The sequence below is a fragment of the Balaenoptera ricei genome, chromosome 14, assembly GCF_028023285.1.
Source record: "Balaenoptera ricei isolate mBalRic1 chromosome 14, mBalRic1.hap2, whole genome shotgun sequence".
In the NCBI taxonomy this organism is placed as follows: Eukaryota; Metazoa; Chordata; class Mammalia; order Artiodactyla; family Balaenopteridae; genus Balaenoptera; species Balaenoptera ricei.
Window position 1 is genome coordinate 73,717,851 of NC_082652.1, and position 20,133 is coordinate 73,737,983.

Sequence of the window (20,133 nt, forward strand, 5' to 3'; positions counted from 1 at the left end):
ATGCATATTTCAAAATACAAAGATAAATGCTCAGCTTAGACCATCCTCTTAACTAAAATTGGGTAATATAGAAGAGAGTATGGCCAAAGAAAAATTATGTAAGCCAGTAAAATCATTGCTCAGAGTAGTGAACTTATTGAATCTGTTTAAAGAAAGAAGGAACTAAAGCCACTATGTTAAGGTATATTTATAAACAAATATGCATTTATATCTAGAATAAAAAAAAATCTTAAACATCAGAAAAATTACAAGTTTCAAAAGCAAAGAAAACAGACTATATAGTGTAAGACCTTTACATTATCTAAAATAATAAGCACATATAATTCACACTGAATATATCTGCCATATCAACAAATGTAATAAGCATAACTCATCTTTTAAAGGAAATAATTTTCAAATTAGATCACATTTGAAAACTCAATTCTGTGCTGTATACAACAGATACACCCAAAACAAGTCATTCAAAATGAAAAAGAAAAGATGGGGAAAAAGTGTTCAAGAAAATGTAAACAGAAAGAATCAGGAGTTACGATATTAATTCCATGCAAAATGAAATTCAGGTAAAACAAGCACAAAGATGGGTGTTTTATAAGGATAATGGGTATAACCCACAATGACACTCACACAGTTCTGGATACACATACACAAAATAATATATAAGCAACTTCCTAAAACAAATTACAGGAGCTATAATAAGAAATAACAACTGGTAATTGGGAATTCTAATTCAGTGCTCTCAATCAGCAACAGATCATGATGTCCATTTCCCCTAAGTTAACTAATGAATTTAACACCATTCCTATATATATGCACCACAAATTGTTTTCTGGAATTACATAAGCTGATGGATTATGAAATTCTTATAGAAAAATAAACAAAGAAGGATAGCCAAGGAAATTCTGCAAGAAGAAGAACAATGATGTGAGACTTGCCCCATCATATACTAAAATATTTAATGAAGTCCCCATAATTAAAATAGCGCAGTTCTGGCATATGACTAGACAAATCAGTGGCATAGATTAGAAAGTCCAGAAATAGTTACAAAAACATAAAGGAATTAGTAAATATTAAGGTGGAACCTCAAATCAGTGGTGTTAATGTAGATTATTTAATTGAGGGTGTTGGGACAATGAAGTTGCCTTGGGAGAAGAATCAGGGGGGGCTGAGGAGGTAGAAAGATAAACTGTAATAGATCAAAGATTTAAACATAATCAATAAAATCGTAGACACTAGACAAAAAGCTGAGGCAATTTTATTTATAACACTGGAATAGAGGAGGCCTTTTAATCATGATTCAAACATCTAGAAGCCATAAAAAATGTGATAAATGTGATGCTAAAAATAAAAATAACTCTATATTTTAAAAAAAGCCAAGTGAAAGAAAGAAAAAAAAAAAAAACCTGGGATAAAATATCATTAACTAATACACCCAGGACTAATATCCCTAATGGATAAAAAAACTTCTCAAATCAAAAAGAAAATGACAGGGGCTTCCCCGGTGGCGCAGTGGTTGAGAATCTGCCTGCTAATGCAGGGAACACGGGTTCGAGCCCTGGTCTGGGAAGATCCCACATGCCGCAGTGCAACTAGGCCCGTGAGCCACAACTACTGAGCCTGCGCGTCTGGAGCCTGTGCTCCGCAACGAAAGGCCACGATAGTGAGGCCTGCGCACCGCGATGAAGAGTGGCCCCCACTTGCCGCAGCTAGAGGAAGCCCTCGCACAGAAACGAAGACCCAACACAGCCAAAGATAAATAAATAAATAATAATTAAAAAAAAAGAAAAAAAAAACTTTTAAAAAAAATTAAGGGCAGTGAACAAATCATGTAGTTTCTTACAGGCAAATGGAAGGGCTGTGGCTGGTACTCTGAGTAATATGGGAAACCAACAGAGGCTTTTGAGTAGAAAAAGGGTATAGGGAGAAGGTGACAGCAGGGAAAACTTAAGAGACAACTGAAGTAATCTAGGCAACAGATGATCAGAGCAAGCTGGTAGCAAGAGGAGTAGTAAAAAGTAGTCAAATTCTGAGTGCACTATGAGGGTAGAGAAAAGATGATTTGCTGAGGACTGGAATATGGGGTGTGAGAGAACAAGCAAAGACAAAGACAACTCCAAAGCTTTCAGACTAAGCCAAAAATAAGAGTTGCCCTTTACTGAGATGGGGGAAGTGTGGAAAGGACATGGCTGGGGTTAAAGACCAGGAGTTAGGTTTTAGACAGGTGGAGATGTCCAGCAGACAGCTAAACAAAGAGTGCTTAGGCAGGTGAGGAATACATGCTAAAAATATAAATTTAGTCGTACTCAGCATATAAATTATATTTAAAGCCATAAGCTTGGATAAAATCACCAAGGGAATGGGTATAAACAGAGCCCAGGTCTCAAGACAGAGCCCCTGCACAATTCAACAACAGGAAAAAAAAAAAAAAAAAAAAAAAAAGAAAAAAAATTAAAAAAAAGAAAAAAAGAAAAGAAAATGACAACCCAATAAAAAAAAGGCAAATCGCATAAACAGATAGCTCATAGGAAGAGAAATACTTAAACCTACAAAAAGATGCTGAATTTCATTCAGAATAAGAGAAATGCCGAAAAAAAATTATCTTGAGATTACATAATTCACCCATTATTTTGGCAAATATACCAAAGTTCAACAACATTCTGTGAGGCCACTCATTCAGTGCAAAGTGGTACAATCACTATGGGGGAGAATGTGGCAATATCTCCCAAAATGACAGACTCCACAATCATATTCTGAAACTGTATCCTTCAGAGATCGCTGCATATATGCAAAATGATGGGTGTACAAGGTTTTCTATTGAAGCGTTCCAAGAGACTGGCAAAATCCTAAGTGTTTATGATGAGGACAGCCTAAATAAATTATGGCAAATTCATAAAAATGGAATACTCTGCATCTGTTAAAAAAAAATATGAGAAATTTCCCTACACCCTGATATGGAAAGATCTGTAAGATATAAGAAATGGAAAGAAGCAAGGTTCAGAACAGTACCTATAGAATGCATCTGGGTTGTTCTCCGTCTATCCCTAACCAGATTTAAAATTCACACTCCACGATTCTCAGCCTTGTTCTGGGCCTTGAAAGCCTGACGCCTGAGAACTGCATCAGCAGGTCCCCTTTACTGTCTCATTTTGGGTGGGTTTGACCAGTGGAGTCACAGACAGGGGTGAGAGAAGACCAAAAGAGTTCCTCCCCACCTTCCTCTTCACTTGCCTACCAAACTTCTGACAGCTCACCATGACTGTGACTCCTGCCTGGAAAGCAAGCCTCTGAGCTCCAGCTCTCCCTTGCTGGAGAGCTGGTAACCCTTTCTAATCCCCTTGCTCCATCAGGTCTAGGGCCAATAAAGGTTTCCCACTAGTCTCCAGGGGCATCAGCCTCCATTTTTCTCCATTAACACTATCAACCTCTGTAAAAATTTGTCTGGTTAAACCTATTCAGTTGAACTATCTTAGTGGAATTTTGTTTCCTGCTGGGATTCTGATTTACATGGTACACGATCTTTTACTTAAGAACGAAAAAAAGAAGTTGATTAGTGGTTGCTTGAATTTACATAAAGAAATATTGGAAGGATACACAAGAAAGCAATCTAAGTGTGGACCTTCAAGAGGTCATGGAGAACAGAAGTAGGAGCAAGATTAATCACTAAAAATCTTTTGGTGGTCTCTTGCTAAACCATGAGAATGTATTATCTTCTTCAAGAACAAGTAAAAAGAAACAAAATGAGAAATATACAGAGGATTATATAGGATGATAAAATAAATCAAGCTTGGATGATTTTTTTTAAATGAAGCTACTTCTATATATTTATACAAAATTATCTCCCAAGATATAGTAAGGGGAAAAAGAAGGGTAGAAAATGTGTATTAAATACTTCTGTTTGTATGAAAGGAAGCAAGGAAGGAAGGAAGGAAGGAAGGAAGGAAGGAAGGGAGGGAGGGATTGAGTGAGGGAGGGAGGAAGGAAACAGGGTGAGAGAAAGAGGGAAGGAAGGGAGGAAAGGACTGAATATAAATGTATGTGTGCACAGAATACCTTGGATGGTACACAGAAGACTTGTAATGTGAATCAGGAGTCTGATGGATAGGCATGTGAGGAAGAATTATTTTTTACCTTATATTCTTTTGTACTTTTTGATATTTTTTACCAAAAGTGCATAAGTAGTGTTTATTTTAGAAAAAGGAGAAACTATGGATAAATAAAATCACCAATAATCCTCACAATTTTTATTTTCCCTTTTTGCTCACCAAAATTTTTCCTTCTTTTGTAACGATAGTGAACAGGCTATGAATACAATCTTTGACAAGGCAATTTCACTTTTAGTAATTTATTGTAAGAAAAGAATTAAGGATGTGGGCAAAGACTTGTTTAAAAGATGTTCACAGCAGTATTTTTCATAGTAGTGAAAAACTGATTTTAAAAAACCCACATGTCAAAACTAGGGTATTAGTTTTGATGAATTATGATTCATCCCAACAAAAGTATAGCCTAGCACTATTAAAAATAACGTTGCAGAAGATTAATGATAGCCCTGGAAATATGTCCATGTTCTACTATTTAATATAAAAGCAGGTTCACAAAATACAATTCAAGAACATTTGTTCATAAATTTTAAAAACTTAATTGAGTGTCTATTATTTGTTAGGCATCCTACCAGGTATTAGGGACACAACAGTCAATAATAAGACACAGTTTTTTTGCCCCTCCTGGGGCTTTATTTTAGTCAAGGATGCAGCCAAGTAAATATGCAATAACAATATAGTGTAAGATTTGTTGAGGGGGCAGTAGAGATGTCAAGAAGTAAAACAAAACTAACTAAACCCAGATTACACGGGACAGAGGGGACAGGGATTTAGAGGCTGGGAGGATGGGGACTGACACTTAAAGATGCTTCCCTTGAAGAAAGTGATTATATCAGTCACCTCTTGCTGTCTAAGAAGCCATTACAAAATTCTGTGGCCTAAAATAACTGTGGTTTATTATCCTCTGAGTTGGCAATCCTGGCAGTCTTTCTGCTGCTCTATCCTATAATCACACACATGACTATGGTAATCCAACCTCCCTACTAGAATATCCAAGATGGCCTCACTGATGTGTCTGGCAAATGCTGTTGGCTATTGGCTGGGGTGGCCCAGTTCTCCACTTGGCCTCTCATCCTCCAGTAGCTTAGACCAGGCTTCACAGCAAGGTAGCATCAGTATTCCAAGAAGTTGAAAGCAGAAGTTACAAAGCCTCCAACTCTTATGCTCTGGAGTTCACATAACGTCACTACCTGCCACATTCTACTGGTCAAAGCAAGCCATAAGACCAGCCAAGATTCACAGGGTTGGAACTATGGATGCCACCTCTTGATGGGAGGAATCGCAGCATTCCAATGCAGAAGAGTTTGGACACAGGCTTGATTCACCATTACTGCAATAATCTTCCATAGCAATGTCCATGATGAGAAATGAAAGGTAGGAGGAAAGAGTTCTAGGCAGAGAGACCAGCCATCAAAGGGGAGAGAAAGCACAACACATTCAAGGAACAATCAGTTCAGTGGGGATTGAGCCTAGAACTGATGAGAGGAAAGGAAATCAGAAAGAAGAAATTATAAAGGAAGTTATTTCAAAAATGAGACAAGTAGGATGAATACAAGTTAACTTTCTTAAAACAAACAGTTTTTTAAATGGCAGAAGAAGAGTTTGTTGTCAGTGAGAATGAGAGGGACAACTCTGAAATTCAGAAGGAATCAGGAAAGGAATGGGGCACAGCAGTCAAGAATGTGTCACACTGTATCACACACTGCTGGGTGACCAAGATCAGGATAAGAATCCAAGGAGATGGTTGTTGGCTTTATCTATCAGATGGCCAGCTCAATAACCTGAACTATGTCTGACTTATATAACAAGAGTGGAAACCTCTGAGTAGTAGAATTATGGATTTTTTATCTTCGCATTTTACTTTCTTGTATTTAAATTTTTCTACCTTTGAACGATCACTCGTAATATTGTCACTGATAGATAATCACTATTAAAGTCAGAAATATGTATATACACATTTTCATCATTAAGATTCTATAAAAATTTTATATCATTGTAACTTAATTAGTGCTTAATCTTAGTGTTTAGAAGTAGACTGGCTCTATCAAAGAGCATGCAAACCTTACTTCCAGAAAAGTTCAGCCAATTTATACTCTTACATACCTATTGTTCCTGTCCTTCTTCATACCGAAGCCTTAAAAAAAAGTCTTGGTTAACTTAATAGGCTAAAAATATATTAGATTGTTTTAACATTTCTATGTTTTGACCCTAATGAAGTTGAAGTTTTTCCATGTTTGTTGGCCATCTGTATTGCTTTTTTGGAAAAATCCTTATTTGTAACTTTTGCCCATTTCACTTTAAAACAGTAGTGATAGAAAGTAATAGTTTATATATTAGCCCTATTTCATGGGAATAATGTGGTTGTTGAAACAGAAATCTCTTCAATTTATTTCGGGAAGCAGGGAACTTATAGCTAGAGAAAAAGATAATCTCATAGAACCCACAACCAGAAAATAGAACAAGATCTCCCAGGAACTGGAAAGCTATCAGGCAGCTAGATATTCTCCCTCTCTCTAGGACTACTAGCCTCTTCTACTTCTCTCTACACAGACAGCTCTTCCTTTCTGCTTTTCATAGACTAGTTCTCTTGATAAAACTTCATTTATATATTCATGGGGTTATATATTCATGAGCCTTGAGGTTGTACAGCACCAACTCTGAGCCCTATTCTCCAAGGAATTAAAGCATGAATGTTCCCTTGAGTGTATTATAACCAGCTACATACCTGCGTCTCCACATTCAAATATGTGAGTCTGAGAACCTTACTCCTGGATTATCTTGCTTTGAGCTAGATGCACACTTCTTGTGAAATTAGACATGGCTGCGGAGTTTGGGGTGGGGGAGGGATGAAGGGCAGAAGAAGCTCAAACGGCCTCTGCCGATTTATTTCATTTTCAGAGAAGGAAATAGGGGCAGCCTCACAAACCAACTGATAAACATCCTATACACCCTATGGTTCTCATACATGCTGCAAATATTTTTCCTAGTTCATTTGTATTCACATTCCAGTATTTCTGACAGTGGAAAACTTTAAGTTTTGATGTGGTCATGCCTACCAATCTTTTCTTTAGCAATCAAAATTCATTATTTTCACATATTTGGCTAGTTATACCATAACATTTGCTGGAAAATCCATCTGCTTCTCACTGATTTGAAGTGACAGTTTTTTCATATGCAAATATTTGTATATATTTGCATCTTTATTGCATTTCATTTATTGATGTGACACTTCTATATTGAGCCATGCAAGTATTCCCAACTTATTATTCTTTGTCAATATTTTCTTAACTATTCTCAACCATTTTTTTTTCCAGATAAATTTCACATCACCACTACGAGCAAGATAACTGTTTCATCTGGAAGTAACAACTGTTTTGACCCTGAAGAAAAATCTGACCATAGCTTACATAAGCCATGGTGCCACGACTCAAAAAGTATTTGTCTTTAAACTCTAGAATCACAGTTATCAGGGAAGATGTTCATGCTTTAATAGGATTATAGTGAGTGAAACTGAGCAAAGAAACAACAGGCTCTGTCTCTCAACTTCAATTCACAGTGTGGATGAGATAGATAGCAGTATTCCACTTTTTATTCTCTCCCATTTTGCTGAGCACGTAGAGCTGGATTCACATAACTTAAATACTTGTTAAATAAGACTCCTCTGTGTTGGTTATTCTTTCACCTCGCCTTATGGCACTTGCTAAAATTTTCAGAATAACATTAAAGAATAGCACCTCTAGTGGGCATCCTTATAATATCTGCAGAGACAATTTTGATGTGAATGAAATTATTTCTACGTTTGCAAAGTGAACCGGAGAAGAGCAATACAGAGAAACAGTGAACTTAGAAAACCAAATTGGATTCAGGTCTTAATATGTCACTAACAGTGTGATGTTTGGGAAGTCATTTCAACACTCTGGATAGTAGCCTCCATTGTGTCCCCCACCTGGGATGCCCTTCCCATCCACCAGTCTTTCTCATCATTGAAGACTTAACTGGGGAGTCCTCTCCTCCAGGAAGTCAACCTGGTCCCAACCGTATCAGGAGCTCCTCTTCTGTGCTCTACTAGCCTTCAAGGGTCAGTGACCTCAGCTCATGATTCTTTGTACCCTAGAACCCAGCATATTACACTCCTCTTTAAATATCATTTACTAATGCATTAATTTAACAAGGGAATTGCCCTTCATAACTTTTAAAGTCCCTTATGGTTCCCAAATTCCAAATCACAATATCATAGCAATAATTTAGGTTTCAGAACCAAAAACAGCCAGTCAAAACTTAGTGGTTTATTTTTGCTTTAAATACTCAGATAATTTCCTCAGTTTTGCACATAATCTTTTATTTAGGGATATTCCTTAACCATAGGACATGAGAGAGAGAGGATATTAGCCTGATCAAAAGACTAGGGTTCTGATCCCAATTCCACTATTTCCCAGCTATATGACGACATTGGATGAATCACTTAACTCACCCTGATACTCAATTTCTGCATCTTTCAAATAAGTATGATCCTGGCCCTTCCTGCCCTATGGGCTTGTTGTGAGCGACAATTGAGAGAATACAGTGAAAGAACTTTCATAAGACTATAAAGTGCTCTTCAAATATAATGCAGTAATTAAAATGTTACATTCATTATTATCATTATTGTTATGTCTATTTCTCATAAATGTGCTACTATACAGAAATAAAATATAACATCATTTATACTATTTTATTATAGCTATTTATTATACATTTTCATATGTATAAGCAGTGAGTAGAAAGTCACCCTGTCCGTGCTAAATCTCAGCTTCAACAAAGTTCTGACAGTCGCTTTAATATGACGTTGGCCAAGAAATAGCCTTTGTAAATTACTTTGAAAGAGAAATCAGTTAGAATGCCATTTCTCATATTTATTCTACAGTAGCATTTTACCCTCAAAATACAAGATATGACTTTTCACTTGATGGGTTGTTTCTTTTTGAAACCTGAACAATATAATTAAGTCTTAGTTATGCACTTGAACAGAAAGAGCCAGAAAGAACAAATTCCCAAATCCTTTCTTTTTGTTTTTGCTTGAGACAACCAGCTTGGTTGCATGAAAGAAACAGGTGACCAGTTTATCGAGCAAGACGGATATGACAGGACAGAAAAGAAAAAATCACTTTCTCACCATTGCCCTTCAGACAGGCTATGCCAGGTCACCTTCCCAACTCAAACTTGTGTTAGGGGGAGGGGAGGCAGCAATCGGCTGAGCCTCTCTTTTTCCTTGTGTCGTTACCTCGCTTTTCTTTCTAACTCAGCTTCTGACCCCTCCAGATCATAAAGCCATGGCAGTACATTTCGTTCTTGAAAAATACGGTCTTCAGCTAGCGTTGTGCTCTCTTAGCCTGGCAGATGTTGAAATCTGACTTTTTCTGATAGCCAAAGTTACCAGATAAAACACAGGACACCCAGTTAAAACTGAACTTCAGAAAACCATTCACTGCTTATCTGCGCAGTTATCAAATTGAACTGCGCATTCTGTATCTATTTAGGTATTTTCATTTGTTATTAACACTATCTATTGACACTACAGTGGTAGGGCCCTCCTAGGGGTTCCTCTAAGGCACTCTTCATGCCTCAGTTGCTGGAAGTTTCTCACCCAGCAATTCCTGGGTGGTTGCATCTGTATTCCTGCTAGTCTCTTACTCTTCCCAGAGACCTTCCAAATCTGTTCTGCTGTGGTCTGCTCGCCCCAACAGGAGGCTCTCGTGGGTAAGACCCAGGTCATCTCTCTGCACCTGTGGCCCCATCTGGCCCAGTGAGGCCCGTACGCAGGGGTTCCACTCCCAGGGCAGTGCGTGTTCCTTGTCCTGCTGCCGTAACAGTCAACCCGTTTTGGTCCAAGGTCAATGGGACACATATAGAGTTCTCCAAGTGATCTCCTGGAAGCCCATTTTCCTGGCACCTTCCACCTCATATTCTGAGACAATCACCTCAACACACACACAAATAGCACACACACCACACAGACACACACACACACACACACACAGATACATCTTCAACCCTGGTTCAAAAAAATAGAAATGATGACTAAACTAACCCATTAAAAACTCACACATACCCACTTGTGAATAATCAAAACTTAAATAATCCTTGTTCGCAAAGCTACATTTTTCTTCAAGTGGTTATGCAGAAACACAGAATGGAAGAATTGACAAGCCAGGTTTTAATTCCAATTTATTTAATGAGCTAAAAAAAAAAAATCTCCGAATGTAAATTAGCAAATTAGCAAGATGTCTGATTAAACTGGACCAGTGACAGCATTTAGCTGGCATGTGGGCCCACCCAGCCTGCTTAGATGCATTTTCTTGGCAGGAGCTTTGGGAGAGTTTGGGCTGTTGACAGAATTTGTGTACTGCAAAATGTCTGTGCATCTATTCTGAACAGTCACACTTTTGTAACTGCAGAGAAGTGAGGCTGTGAGATATGGCTATCTTTCGTTCCAGCCTACATGCTTCATGAAAGGCAACTCTATACAAAGAACTGGAAAGCATAATCACAAACCTGAAATCTAATCAGAAAGAGAAAATTCAAAACATTATTTCTGCTTCAAGCCTATATAGGGTGCAGTGCGGAAGGTCAGTGTTTCCTTTATTTTTTCCCCCATTTTCATAACAATGTCCAGAGATGCTTTAAAATAATAGAAGTGCTTATGGAAATCTTTGTGCCTGTTGCCAAGAAACTAGAACATCAGCCTACTGGGCTGTAAAGTATCACATAGGTTGGTCTTTCGAATCCCAAGGAATCACACCCTCTTCATCCTCAGCCTATTTTCCTTCCTGGTGCCCACATCTTCCCTTTTGATGGCAGCATCCCACCCACCCTCCACACCCCTTCTAAGTACCCAGGGCTTGGGAACCCGGGAACTCTTAGCCTGCATCACCAAGCCTCCCCAAACCTAACAAAACTTACACCTTCAATGTCTCATTAATCCAAGAATGCCTAGCTCTTCTAATAAGCTAAACTCAACCAAGGTGAATGACCAGTCATATCTTGTTTTACTCTCACTAAATCCTTTTTGTCCGAGGTAGCTATTTTATTTTCATAAATCCTTCAAGCCCTTTATATCTTTAAAACTTTGGGGCAGGCGGATTCACTTTTACCTCTTAAGTCACTCATGACTCCTGACCATCACCTCTGTTCACACTCATGGCCAAGTGTTTCTAGAGCCGCATCTCAGGGACCACCCATGGTATGGTGTATGCCCACATTCATCCATTCGTTAATTTAAAAGAAAACCAGGTTTAGTTTTGTTGAAAGATAAACTGTGGCCCATTGAAATTTTCCAGAGATCCTTCGTACATATGTTGATTTAAATCAGACAGCGTCCATCTAAAAGTGGTTAGGTACGCTCCACAAACAGGAGCTGGGGAGAGGGGTTTTATAGAGAAGACGCAGAAGCAAAGCAAGTAAATTATTTGATTGGCTTCGGCTTAAGCAGTTGCCTCATTTTGCAAAGGCTGGTTGGTTGTTTGTGGCTGGTTGTCCTTAAGTTTCATTTTCTCGGATACGAGTGCATTGACTGACTTCAGGCTTTGGTTTGCTCACATAGACGACCAAGGCATTGGAGCCACCTCAGTCTAATGGCTTCCTTGTTTAATTACATTAACAGTTTCATCAAATACTTTTTTAATAAACAATTAGTTGCAGTTAAATGAATCGAGCGCTTCCTTTTTTAAAGCAAACATGAACCTAGTCTTGAGAAACAAGCTAGATTTTAAGTACAAGTATGATATGGAGTTGGAGGTGGGAAGCAATGCTCATGGCTGCTACCATCCCATCGTCAATATTGTCAGGTGTTTGTCCCTGAATGGTACATCCTGGTCTGTCTGATTTTGGTTCAGTGCAGATCCTGCCCTCAGAAATGATTTTGTTCTCCCTTCATCAGAAACAGCCCTGTCTGCTGAACAGATGGGAAAGATAGTTAACTGTGATATCAAGGCATATGGTTTCGAGAACAGATAGGAGTAGTCATTCCAAACATTAGTACAGTTTCTTTCAGGTTTTCATGGAAGTGACACACACGAACGTCAATAGGCAAAAATAACAGATAACATTTTCAATCATCTCAAAATCTACTTAGCAAAAGTCAAAAGTATAAATTGGTTGGCTTGCGTTCCTAAAGTACTGTGAATTTGATAGGGTAAAAAAAATTAGGTTGGGTCTAATAGAAACCAGATTCTTCGTTCAGTCATTCAACAAATATATACTGAGCACTGAATTTATGCCAAACTGCTGGATTTGTGGGATAAAATGGTGAACAAGTCAGTCTTTGTTCTAGAGGAGCTACTGGTCTAATGAAGGGAGATTATCTTAATAAATGAACTGAGAATTACAATGCAGTGTGGTAAGTGCCAAGATAACGGACAGCAGGAGATGCCCTGGGAAGCTACAGAAGGAGCACTCATCCCAATTTGGGGCGGACTGTCCGGGAAGACGACAGAGAAGTGGTATCAAAGCTGAAAACTGAACATGTAGCAACTGCCCGGACAAAGAGCAAATATGGTGGGAGGGGGTAAAGAGGAGAACGTTTCATACATGTCAAAGATGTGGAGGTGACAAGGCAACAGAGACAGTGACATTGAGTTTAAAATAGGTTGCCAGAACAGAGCCTTGGATAAAAAGAATGGAATAGACTCTATAACGGAACTTGTTAACCAAACATCTACTCATCAGAACTCAGCATTACCTCAGGTCCTGGTCTAAACGGAAAAGAATGAGTCAGAACAAATCACCCCTGAATTACATATCACATTCTATAAATCTATTTGCAGCACAAAAACACAATTTGAGATACTTAACGTAGTTATATATTTATATATAACATATATATTTATATATATTATACACACCATACATAGATGCATAGAGAGAGAGACATATGGAAATGTGAACTGTGAAATATATAGGGGGTCATATATATATATATGTGTGTGTATATATATGGCATCTAAATTATATAACCAAAATGTTTCATACCTGAAAGCATTTTTTTAAATCCTGCAGAACATTGAAAATTGTTGCTTTCCAAAGAAAATACCCCGAGAGGAACTGAGCACACATCAGCAGTCAAGCTGTTAATCTGACTGAGTGATTTCAGGATCACTTTTTCAAAGATACTGAATGAAAGGTGAAGACAGTATAAAGGCAGAAAATACGCAGTCCTACTAAGACTGTGCAAACATCCTTGGAGAATGTTATCTATGCACTTGTAAATTTCATAGATGCCTTGCAAACTCCTAGATGATATTTTCCTAGTATGAGCCCCTAACAGAGCTACAGCAGGTTTATCATAACTTGGAATGCTCCAGCTTTCATCCCAAGGGAATTGTGAGATTCAGGCGGTTCGGGTAAAGTAAGTACAATCAAAATCTTGTTCTAACCACTTGTGGCTGAACAGAAAATAATAATTTTTTATTTTTAATGAGCATTTGAGGCAAAGCCAGTAGCTGAGAATATGGCTGAAATTGGTTTCATCTAATATGCTTTAATTGATTATTTTTATAAAGCATCCCTGAGTTACTGAAGATGGTACAGGTATAGAAATTTAATGAAACCAAAATTAAGCACTCTACAAGCAAGATAAAATGTTTCATGCTGTCTGTGAGAAGCCTGCCCAATGTTTTTTCTCTTTACTGCATCAAAGCACAGCAGCATTTCCCGTGTCCTCCCCCCTGGGCTGTTGTACTGATGTACTGATGATGAAACGAAAGGATAATAGTGTACACACACACACACACACACACACACACACACATTGTTGAGAAAGAGGAAAGGAGTAAAGTCTATTCATAAATCCAAGTTTGAGAACACCTACTAAAAATTCAGAGGTAAATAAATTAGTGAATTGTTTTACTATATTCTACATATTTTTCATATAAATGATGAACACAAAGGGGAGAGCAGAGTTGGGGACTAACAGTCTATCAGTGTGGTAGATTTCATACTGTCTATAATTATTCACTTGCTCTCCCTATAGGAATATACCCAGTGTGGGTTTTCCCTTAAATTTATTCTGACTTAAATAAAAAGATCAGGCCACAATTAAAAGGAGCCACTTAGAAATCAACTGGGAAGTCAAGATCATTTTAGAAAAACAACTGAAATTGCAAAGAGATACAAATGCCTTTTCTCCAAGAAGACAAATAAAGAAAACCTGTCACTTGATATCCAATATTCTGGAGCAAGTGACCCAGAGCAAAGGAGCTTAGGAGCTGAAAGACATCTCCAGTCTAGAGGAGAGTGGTTATGCATAGTGTATTGGCTACAGTTGGCCTCTACAATAACAAAGTGTTTACTTAGAGATTACATTCACCATAAAAAGTGTTAACACCACCATCCCTCCATTCCAGAACAGATGTAACTAGTTCCTTTTTTTCTTTGATGAGCCTGGACATAGCCTCCTGTTGCCCCTCTTAGTCCAGCAGAATTAGTACTAAAGATGAACCTTATTTGGCATCCCTACTCTAAAACTTAAAGAGGAGATTTTAATTTATGTCTTTTATGTCTAATTGTTGTATTGCTTCAATTTTGCTTGAAAGAGAATAACTTTTGTAGCTACTGATGAAAATTTTAAAATATGGATAATGAATGCTTAGCACATATATATTTACTCTTTTAATGGAGAGTTCCTGTTTTCCAGAAAAGCAACAAAAGAATTGGATTGTTCTTTTTTTGTTCTGTTTCAGTTTTAATAAACTTCAGTTTTTAGAGCTGTTTTAGATTCTCAGCAAAGTTGAGCTGAAAGTATAGAAAGTTTTCATATACCCTCATGCACATACACACAACCTCCCCTACCATGGACATCCCGCATGTCCCGCATGGACATACCACAGGGGTACATTTGTTAAAAATGATGAATATACATTGACACATCATTATCAAAGTCCACAGTTTAGATTAGGGTTCACTCTTGGTGTTGTACATCCTATGGGTTTTGACAAATGTATAACAAGATATCATTACGGTAACATACACAGTAGTTTCATTGCCTTAAGAAATCTCTGTGCTAAGTCTATTCATGCTTCCCTCTCCCCTAACTTCTGTCAACTACTAGTCTTTTCACTATCTCCATAATTTTTTTAAATGTCATATAGATGAAATCATAGAGTATGTAGCCTTTTCAGTTGGCTTCTTTCACTTAATAATATTCATTTAAGTCTCCCCCATGTTTTTCATGGCTTGATAGCTCATTTACTTTTAGTGCTGGATAATATTCCACTGTCTGGATGTACCAGATTATTTATCCATTTACCTACTGAAGGACATCTTGGTTGCTTCCAAGTTGTGGCAATTGTGAATAAAGTTACAATAAGCATCCAAGTGCAGTTGTTTATGTAAACATAAGTTTTCAATTCATTTGAGTAAATATCAAGGAGCATAATTGCTGGATCATATGGTAAGAGGATGTTTAGTTTTGTAAGAAACTGCTAAACTGTCTTCCAGCGTGGCTGTACCATTTTATATTCTCACCAACAATGAATTAGAGTTCCTGCTGCTCCTGTCCTCACAAACATTTGGTGTTGTCAGTGTTTTGGATTTTGGCCATTCTAATAGGTGCATTGTGGTCTCTCACTGTTGTTTTTATTTGCATTTCCATATGACATATGATGTGGAACAGCTTTTCATATGCTTAATTGCCATCTATTTATCTTCTTTAGTAAGGTTTCTGTTCTGTGTGTTTGCCCATTTTTTAATCAGGTTGTCTGTTTTCTTATTTTTGCATGTTAAGAGTTCTTTGTATATTTTGGGTAACAGTCCATTATCAGACATGTCTTTTGCGATATTTTCTTCCAGTCTGTGGCTTGTCTTCTCAGTCTTCTAACTTTGTCTTTCACAGTGCAGAAGTTTTTAATTTTAATAAAGTTAAGCTTACAAATTATTCCTTTCATGAATCGTGCCTTTGGTGTTGTACTTAAAAAGTCATCACCATACCCAAGGTCAGCTACATTTTCTCTTACGTTATCTTCCAGGAAATTTATAGTTTTGCATTTTACATTTAGGTCTATGATCCATTTTGAGTTCATTTTAGTGAAGGGTTTATCTAGATCATTTGTTTTCATGTGCATGACCAGTTGTTCCAGTACCATTTGTTGAAAAGACTATCTTTGCTCCACTGCCCTGCTTTTGTTCCTTTGTCAAAGATCAGTTGACTATATTTATGTGGATCTATTTCTGGACTCTCTGTTCTGTTCCATTGATCTACTTGTCTGTTCTTTCACCAATACCACACTGTCTTAATTAATGTAGCTTTATAGTAAGTCTTGACATGGGTAGTGTCTCCTCTGACACCATAAGGACCTAATAAAGCTCCTGGAGGTAAAACTCACAGAAGTGTGGACCACCCCCCCCCCATTACTGAGTCCCCCTGGAATTTTTAACTCTTGAAAGTGTCCACACTGAGCCCCCTGTTATTTGTCAATTACATTTCAGGTTTTCCTACCCCAGCACTGGTTCCTGCAGGGATTTCTATTCTGGTAAGTTGTGACTCTCTGTATTCACCTGTCAGTCTCTCCAATTTGGGAAGCAGCAGTTTAGCCCATGATGTCAGTTCTCTGACAGATCTGAGAAGAGCTGTTGAATTTTCAAGTTTGTTCAGCTTTTTCTTTGTTGTTAAGACAGAGTGACAATTTCTAAGCTTTTTACATGTCAGACCAGAAACTGGAAGTCTGCTGTTATATTTAATCTCAATTCTTAGTGATCTAAGCCAGGGATTGTGGAATTAAAGAGGCAAAACTGCTTGGAGCAGATCCAAATGGGCAGCTACCATAAATACAAAATTATAACTGACAAAAAGTAACCAATTTCCAGAAGTTGCCTTAAAATTCTAAACCTATTTCAGTGGCAACAAACTTTACAGTAAACTTTTCCTAAGTTTGTGGATCCTTCTCTTCTCTGCCCAACTCCTGCTTTCTCTGTCACAACTACTTTGTTGGATACTTTTCCCTGAATCACCCTTTTTCTCATAGCCCTGACACCACAATGAACAATGCTGTCAGAAGTGATGTGTAGTTTATTTACAAAGTAGACAAATATCCAAGTACTACTGGGTTCTAGAAGTGTAGATCCCTTTATGACTGCTGAGACCCCAATTACAGGTTCAGTGAGGTCTTTCCTAATCCCTTCTAGTTTAGATTAAAAGAGGTGGCAAAGAACACAAACTCGGGAGCAAGACTGAGTCCCAATCCCAGCTCCACACTTACCAGCAATTGGGCCAAATTCTTTAGTCTCTTTACATCTCAGCTACTTGGGAATGATAATGATATTACATGTGCCGTAGGCCTTGTGGAAATTACATGAGTTAAGATATATAAAGCTCCTAGAACAGTGCCTGGCACATAGAATTACATAGTGTTAACTCTGGTGAGACCTTTCTAATAACCCGCACCACAGTCGTGGGACTCTAGAACAGAGAAAAAGTTGCAGTAATGCCTGAGATATTGATCCCTTACCCCTTAGGGTGGCCAGAAGAGACCCAGACCAATCACCTCTGGCCAGATATGCCATTCAAATAATTCTAAATTTCTCTGTATGTCAGGATGTGAAAGGGGATTGGGACGCACTACATTTATCTGTTTCCCATAAGGATAGTGTACATTATTATAGACCCATAATATCTTTTCCATTCTATTTCATTTTACTGAAAAGAAAATACCCTGGAATCTTAAAAAAAAAAAAAAAAGGTCATGAAGAACCTAGGGGCAAGACGGGAATAAAGACGCAGACCTACTAGAGAATGGACTTAAGGACATGGGGAGGGGGAAAGGTAAGCTGGGACAAAGTTAGAGAGTGGCATGGACATATATACACTACCAAATGTAAAATAGATAGCTAGTGGGAAGCAGTCACATAGCACAGGGAGATCAGCTCGGTGCTTTGTGACCAGCTAGAAGGGTGGGATAGGGAGGGTGGGAGACGCAAGAGGGAAGAGATATAGGGATATATGTATATGTATAACTGATTCACTTTGTTATAAAGCAAAAACTAACACACCATTGTAAAGCAATTATACTTCAATAAAAATGTTAAAAAAAAAAAAAAAAGAAAAGATCCTGGGAAATAGCTTCTGACTTTTTTCATTTTAACACACCATTACAAGAGAGCCTGTGCTGATTACCCAACCATGGCTTTAAAAAGCTGAATAATTTTACACTGAACTATTTATGTTACTTCCTTAGGGCTTGGATTTCTTCATGGGAATGGCACCGAAATTAATTATGGATTATTCTGACCAGACTCTGGAGCACTTATATTTATTCCAAAAAATTCTTCTTCTGTCTGCCCCCTAAAGTGGCATGTACCTGGCAAATGCTGCTATGAATCAATTGGAAAGAATGAGCACAGACTCGTCCAAGAACCAGGGGATATACACTTTGGATGTTTCAGGTTGAAAGTTGACTTCCTAGGCCCTGTGTAAAGTTCAAAAGCCCTGGTTAACTGTCCTGCTCTGGTGGAATTGCCCATCATCTCCCCTCAGAATAACCATGGCACCCCATTAATGACAGCATAGATGCACCATGCTGCTTTCATGTTGCTTAGCAATTTTCCTTAACGTTACAGTTTTATAAATACAGAGGGGGACCCTAGCAGGTTGAAGTTTTTGAGTAATTCAGCCCTAATATCTCTGAGACGGAAACAAAGTTTAATCTTTTTCCAACTTGGGGTTGTTTTTATCACAAATGTAAATATTACACACACCTGTGTACATACACAGTATCACTGGGACTTTGTAGTTCTATAAATTATTTTTTTTCAGATTGTTTTCTAGTTTATGAGCAACTACACCAGATTGTAATGAAATCTTTTCTACTTGTAAATAGCCTGAGAATTGCTCAATACTGTCATGTTGTTTAATAATCGTTACTGTCATTTTGAAAAAGTGAAGGAAAGAAGACATTCCATGAAGGGGAACAATGGAGAGAAAGGAATGTGTCAGGAAGAAATTTTCCTCTACCCTTCTAGGTTCTTCTGGCTGGTCTAAGAGTTAAATTGACATGAGACAGATTAATAGAAGAAAATGAAACAAAAGTTTAATAACATGTACACATGGGAGAGACCCAGTAAAACTGAATAACTCACCAAAATGGCCAAAACCCTCACCTTAAATACCACCTTCTGCTAAAGACAGAAGAGGATGTTGAGGGTAGTGGCCTGGGACTTCAAAGAAGAGGAAGGCAATTTAGAAGGGGATGGAAAAGCAGATGATTGATAAACAAACGTTTGCTGAGCCAGGCAGAGACAATGGGACACAGAAAGGAATTTTAACAAACAGACTTTGCTAGGTTCCTCCCTGTCTACACACCTAGTTCATAACTATAGTTATCTCTGGTGATAACTCCCTTCCTGGAACAGTCCCTCTATCTAATTCTTTTAGGCAGCTAGGGGAAAGGTCAAAGTTTCTTCCTGAGTCTTTTGGGCCTTGATTCTTTTCAGCTTGAAAGAATCTACATGCCAAAGAGACATACTGGGGTGGCAAATTGTGCTCCCCTACAAGTGATTTCTAAATTTTGTTGTTGCTATTGTTATAGGAAGAATGCATTGAAAAGTTGCAGAGCTACTTGGTAAACACAAAACACATTACAGATTTTTTAAATAGAAAGTATTATATAAGGTAGATAATTCAAAGCCAGTTCAACCTAACTCCACTTTAAATGCTTTTAGCCCTGCTTTGGTACCAATTTTTTGCCCTCTTTCAGGATCTCCCTTTCCTCATCTGTAACATTAGGACATGCATTAAATGGGATTTACATTACATCTAGAAAGATAAGTAAGAATAAAGTCTTCCTGATTTTAAGGTGTTTGTGTCTAAACACATTAGGAGGTTGACTAACATATCCATCACAAAGGGGAACTTCGAGGAAACATTTTTGTCTCCTTTTAAGACTTTGTCTACATAATGATCCCAAAGTAGATCAAAACCTTTTAAAGGATAGTCTATTTTGGAGCTTGTATTAGAAGTGGAAATATTTTATCTCAGGCTTGGCCTGGTCCATAAACTTCAATATTTTGTAAT